The following is a 6,975-nucleotide window of genomic DNA, read 5'->3' as shown; positions in this document are numbered from 1 at the left end:
GAGGAGTTCGCTCTGACACTTCTAGGAGACAATCTACCCGCTTCAAAACACGTAATTGAAGCTCTGATGGATAAGTCCTTGACACAACCAATACGAGGTCATGCTCTTGTTGTCCATTTGCAAGATAGTTGCTTTCCTAATTGATAAGAATTCAATCCTTTGTGTGAATTGATCCACCGGAGGATTGATTCATTGGAAATTATATTCTGCATGATCTAAGTTCTGCTTAGAAACCATGTCATTTTGATCTGTTTTTTATGATTCTCTTGCTGTTTCATAAGCACCCAATAAAGAGTCTACCAGTAAATTGTTCTCACTTGTGACTGCACATGAATTGCTACACTCTAGTCTCTCAAATAAACCATTCCTTCTAGGGATTTCAAGGTTATTCAATTATATATGCAAGCAAATAGGCATATTTGAGCCTGGTTCACTTTGTATATCTTGTTCCATTGAATCAGTTTTCCTCAGTTCCTCCAAGTCTTCATCCAATTTAAAGCCCTTATTTGTTCCAGTGGATGAGAAAAATGTAGAGATTGGCACCAAGTGGAGTTATAGGGGATTTGGAACAAATATGGTTTTTAAAGTATGAGATGTTTCACAGGTATTTAGAGAAATTTAGAGGTGATTCTGAGAAGTTTAGAGAAATTTAAAGTATTGAACAATTTGGTTAACAATTTGTATTTAAGGGGATTTGGAAAAAAAATCCTTTTATGGCTTGACAATTTGTATGTGATCTATTTGGTTGAATGAAGAATCCGATGTCTTTTTTTTTTTGAAAAGCCTTTTAGATGAAATGGAAATAATTTGAAACGGAACCATTCCGTTCCATCATTGTGATCAATCTGATAAAACGGAATGGTTCCGTTTCAAGTACCTTCAGAACGGAACCATTCCGTTTTATCACTATGATCAATATGATGAAATGGAATGGTTCCGTTCTGAAGGTACTTGAAACGGAACCATTCCGTTTCATCATACTGATCATAGTGATAAAACGGAATGGTTCCGTGCTGTAGGTACTTGAAACGGAACCATTCCATTTTATAGACACACACCCTTTTTCCCCCTTTTCCCTCAAGAGTTTAGAGTGTATCCAAAACCCATGCATGTTGATAGAGTTGGACAAATGGTTTTGTGGGGATGTTTTAACCTGTGATCATACAATTGTACGAGATCTCAAAGTATGTTAATTCATGTCCTAAGAAAGTATTAGGTTTTGGGTCAAATACCATGGGTTCAAATTTGAATGGCCCACAACCGTCTTCTTCCTTCACTCCGGGTCTTCGGATCTACACTATGGATTTTGGGATTAGGGTTAGATGGGATTTCACATTCTCTCTCGCCCACAACCCCCCCCCCCCCCAAAAAAAAATTCCGTCCTCAAAATTGGGAGCGTACTTGGTTTCCGAAGAGATGGGGATACTTCACTTTTATCTCGACTTCCTTCTCCCAAAATTTTTCTTCAGGGGTATGATTCTTTCCCACAATAGCTTGACCTTCTAATCTAGGATCTCAGCTGGCTCTTCAAGTTCTTTCACCTATGGCTATAGGACACGAACCTATTCACTTTGTCGCAACGAAAAGAACAGACCTAAAAGCAGTACTAAACACTAGACTCTTGGTTGACTTCTTAAATGGTAGAAGAAACTCAAAACAAAGGCAGATGATATGAATGCAAGAGATGCACAAGTGATCAATCAAACGAAGGCAGGAACTGAGTCTACGAATAACGAACCTGGAAAAAGGTTTTCTAGGCTTCTAAAGGGTTGTAGGGCTTCAAAGGTCTTCCACAACAACGTCAATCCACACTTCACACATGCATATCACACTTATCTCAGCAATAAAGATCATTAAAATCCAAACATAATCTTCAAAACCAAAATTTCACTCAAAATGGCCAAAATCAAAAATCCGACTCTCCTTTGGTTAACCTCTTTCAAACCCAAGAGATAGATGGTTGTCAAGGTTAGAAACATGTCTATGAGTTTCTTTCTTTACATCCCAATTGTTATAAACCCCATGCCACGCTCCAACACTAACTTCTATCACGCTTAGCTCTCATTTTCACTATTCATCCCACAATAAGCCACACTTTGAAAATTTTGTCCCATTTTCAAACCAAATGGAATTTTAAGGTCAAACCACTTCCCATTCACCTGATTCAATATGCATACTTCATTCAACCAAATTCCAAAGATTCAAAAATCTCAAAACTTCACCCCAAAGAGGACTTTTCACAACTTTCTTCCTTGCTGAATTTTTCCCAGAATCCAAGGGTTTCAATGGATCTTCCCCAAAATTTTTTTCTTTGCATGCTAAACCAACTCTTATACACATTCTAACATGTCCAAATCACAGTTTCCACCGAAATAAAAAATCTTTGCAAAATTACCAAAATGCCCTTCTTCACCAAATATTGCATTGCTTAACTTCCTTTACTCATGCAATGCATATCTTAACTTGTATTTCTTAACTTGTCTTTTCGGATTTCCATCATGCCACCATGAGGAAGACATCTAGCAGTACTATACCTATGCCATAGGCAGAGATTATACGAGGATGAGGAGGCAACAATCCAAACTCTAGATGAAGGTTCAGGCTTAGGATGAAGATGATGATGAGGAGGATCAGGAGGTTCAGGAAGATGAGGAGGAAACTATTCCAGTTTGAGGTTGGAGGTCCTTCGCATTCAACTTCCGAGGCACCGGGTGTGGTTTCTCAGTTGTCAACGATAATCTTTCACACTCGAGAGCATATTGGCTTGACAGGAGAGGATGGAGAAATACGTATACACTCTAGAAGATTAATTGTCACCCCTAGAGGAGGAGTCTCGAGCTATGAGAGATCAGCTTGATTCTCATAAACAATCACCTAGATAGATAGTTCTAGGAATTTCTTTTTTGCTGACTTCAATGTACCTATTTAGTTTCATCTTGTAAACTTTTCCTAATTGATTAATGTTATTTAGATGTTTCACTTGACTTATTGAACATTATTCATTTCCTTTATTGCATTTGTAATTGTTTAACATTTATAACTTATGACTCATAACTCATAACTCGTAACTACGTAACTACATCTCTTAACTCATAATTCAACTCACAATCTACAACTTATGACTGCAACTCATAACAATGACTATAACTCATAACTATAACATATAACTTATAATCTATAACTTCTAAGTTATGACTCATCGTACCCTATGACTTATAAATTATGACTCATAAATACAATTATTGTGCATTATTCAAGCTTGGTGTATTATGCTTCATTTGTTCAAGTTTCCAGTCCAAGGTTTTCTATTATTCACATATAAGAAAATTTGAGTCACTTCTGAATCTATGACTCAAGAATTTTCCATTATTGTTTCCTATGGTTAGGATTGTCCATAAATCTTAGGCTCTGATACCACTCTGTCACATCCACCCAATCAGTACCCTAATTGCGATACCAGAATGTGTGATCCACAACCCCAAAGATCAGTTTGTGGCAATCATCTTCCCACATTCACAATAATATAATCAAGAACAAGACTAAATCAATGTGTAGATATTATGAATAAACAATCAACGAAAGATTCATAGAAATATTACATATCCAATCAGAGTGTGGAAAAGATATCAAAAGAATAAATCAAATATAGAGTGTAGTGGAAAATCACTCCATAATAGCAGCGGAAAAGTAGATAAAAATGTAAACGAAATTACAACCATCTCCAGAGTATAAGAAAAGGAAATAAACTAAGTCTAAACATGAGTCTCTTCAAATCTATAAAATTTATGTCTAAAAGAAAAGATTTTAGTGTCCCATCACCGACACACAAGCACCAGAGTCGGACTAATCTTGATAAGCTCCAACTTCACACTGGAAGTCTTCATAGTCGTAGACATAATAGCTAGTACTTTTGGAACCATATGAGTCATCCGCTGGGGTCTCGTAGTATTGGTTCTCATAGTCATCAATACTTGTAGAAAGATCTAACAAAGTTGTTCCAAAAAGGATAAGTTTAAAAGAACTCAACAAGGCAGTTTATTCCACAAACAACACATATAGCATGATAGCAAAACATACAGGTTGCAATATGATATGAGACAGATATGCAAGTATGCTTCTAAATCTATATATGCTGGTCTCTAGTAGCAGACTTGCTTTAAGTCAGAGCACCATACTCCTCTGGGTAGGTCTCAAATCACTCTCCCTCAATAGTCTCAATATCTTGGGTTCTCCAGTGGTAACTGGGTCCTGCATCCCTCTCGGACATTCCATGGCTGGGGTTTAGGTCAACACTCTCGCTCTCCACCATTGGTCGAAGTATTGGCGCATGTTAGGGTTAATCTTAGCCCAATACAAGTCAACTACCAAGTTATATCAACTTAGGGTTGGATACTTTCATTCCTCACCTCTCGCGATCCTTTTGATATCCATCCCCCTAGAGTCATCGTATCCTATGGCTCTGACCAACTCAGACTATAGACTTATTAACCCTATTGGTCATCCACAAATAGTAAACAAGAAGCTCTTATGTTCTCTCACGGGTTGGTTACTGGTCTTGAGAGTCCACAAATCCCCATTGCTGCCACACGTCACTTGGTCTCAGTTCCCTTCTGAATCGGGTCTGATATAATAGGGTAATCCTAGTCAAACACTGCAAGACAAGTCCTAGGTATGTCAACCAGTAATCAAGGAAAGTGCCAAGGGGCACCATAGGAAAGCTTCCCATACCACCTCCATTGGTGTCTAAAGACAGTTATGTCAAAAGGACATTCCCCATTCCCCATTTACAACCTAGGAAAAAACATCCCAATTCAGTTATGCACAACCATAATTGATAAACCATTCACATGAGTAATAACCAATCATTCATATTCAATATAGACAAATGAATCACATGAGCAATGTCCTATTGTAGTTACAATAGCAATATAACTATAAACAAGTCCTACAAACGGTAGTATGATCATGCAATTCAATTCCAATATAGGTAGTCATGTATTTTAGGTTTTTTGTGAACAAACGTCCTTACCTTAGTTAGCTTCGTAAAAATTCTGGAGAAAGTCAGAGAATAGATCCAAAGTTTACCAAAGAAACCCTAAACAAGCATAGGTTAGGCATTAGGAACAAACTCTCCAAGAGTAGAAGTTAAACGAACCAAAACCGAGCAACCCTGTTGTCACTGACCAGTTTGGTCGGTCATGCTTGGTCGTTCAGACCGACCAAGGCTGATCGACCAAGGCAAATCTGTAGGGACTGAATCTCTACTTTTTTATCTAAAACTCATCTTCCGAGATTCGAAACTCTTTGAAATTTTAAGGAAAATCTAAAATAGTAAACTAAGATTATCTAGCATAGTCTATGCCTATTGTTGCTTGATAACCGTTGTTATAGGCAAACTCAACCAAAGCAATGTGTTCATCCCAATTGCCACCCTATCCACAATGCATGATCTAAGCATATCTTCCAAAATCTGAATTGTCCGCTCAGATTGTCCATCAGTCTATGGATGATGAGCAGTACTCAAGTTTAATTGAGTTCCCAAAGCTTTTTGCAAACTATTCCAAAACCTCAAGGTGAACCTAGGATCTCTGTCTGAAACAATACTCACAGGCACTCTGTGCAGACGAACCACATTGTCCACATAAAGCCTAGCTAGCTTATCCATAGCATGAGTGATCTTCATAGGAACAAAACGAGCTGATTTGGTCAACCTATCAATAATTACCCATACTGTATCATTTCCTTTACTTGTTCGAGGCAAGCTAGTCACGAAGTCCATAGTGATATCTTCCCACTTCCAACTAGGAATAGGAAGGGGTTGCAGAAGTCCATATGGTGGTTGATGAACGGCCTTAACACACTAACAAGTTTCACACTTGGCCACAAAGTCTTCCATATTAGTCTTCAAACCAATCCACCAGAAATGTTCTCTTAGATCCTTATACATCTTAGTACTTCCTGGGTGCACTGTAAAAACTAATTGGTGTGCTTCTTTCAAAATTTCCTTCTTAATCTCATCAACAACAGGCAGACAAAGTCTTTCTTTAAACATCAAGGCACCATCCATAGATATACCGAAATCGGGATCTGACTCAGGATTTGAATAAATCTTCTCAATTTTCTCCTTCAATTCTTGATTAGAGGCTTGCAGAGCAACAATTTTATCTCTAAGGGTGGATCTTGCTATCATGGCAGAAAGAACAAAATCCAATCCTTCTGAAACAATTTCTAGACCAAGTTTTGAAATCGAAAACAACGACGGTTTACTCAAAGCATTTAAATCTAACTCTTTTCTGCTAAGAGCATTAGCAACCACATTCGCCTTACCAAGGTGATACTAAATATCACAATCATAATTATATACTAATTCCAACCATCTTCTTTGTTGCATATTTAACTCCTTTTGGTTAAAGAAGTACTTCAAACTTTTATGATCTGTGAAAATAGCAATCTTTTCTCCAAACAGATAATGTCTCCAAATCTTCAAGGCAAAGACAACAGCGGAAAGCTCTAAATCATGAGCGTACTCCTTCAATTTCCTAGAGGCATAGGCTACCACTTTCCCATGTTGCATCAAGACGCAACCCAAACCAATCTTCGACGCATTGGTATAGACTGTCAAACCACTAGAGTCATCAGGTATAGTCAAAACCAGGGCACTTGTCAATCTATCCTTCAACTCTTGAAAGTTCTTCTCACAAGTGTCGGTCCAAACAAACTTCTCTTCTTTTCTAGTTATCTTAGTCATAGGAGAAGCCAACCTAGAAAAGTTCTCAATAAATCTCCTGTAGTATCCCACCATTCCCAAAAAACTTCTTATTTTTGTCACGGTCTTCGGTCTGTCCCAGTCAGCAACTACTTTAACTTTCTCGGGATCAACATGAATACCTTCTACTGAAACCACATGGCCTAGGAATACTACTCTTGAGAGCCAAAAGTCACACTTGCTAAACTTGGCATAAAGCTTATTTTCTC

The sequence above is a fragment of the Hakea prostrata genome, chromosome 4 (genome assembly GCF_041222555.1).
Source record: "Hakea prostrata isolate BN-2017 chromosome 4, UWA_Hpros_2, whole genome shotgun sequence".
NCBI lineage: Eukaryota > Viridiplantae > Streptophyta > Magnoliopsida > Proteales > Proteaceae > Hakea > Hakea prostrata.
Note: the sequence above shows the minus strand (reverse complement) of the source record.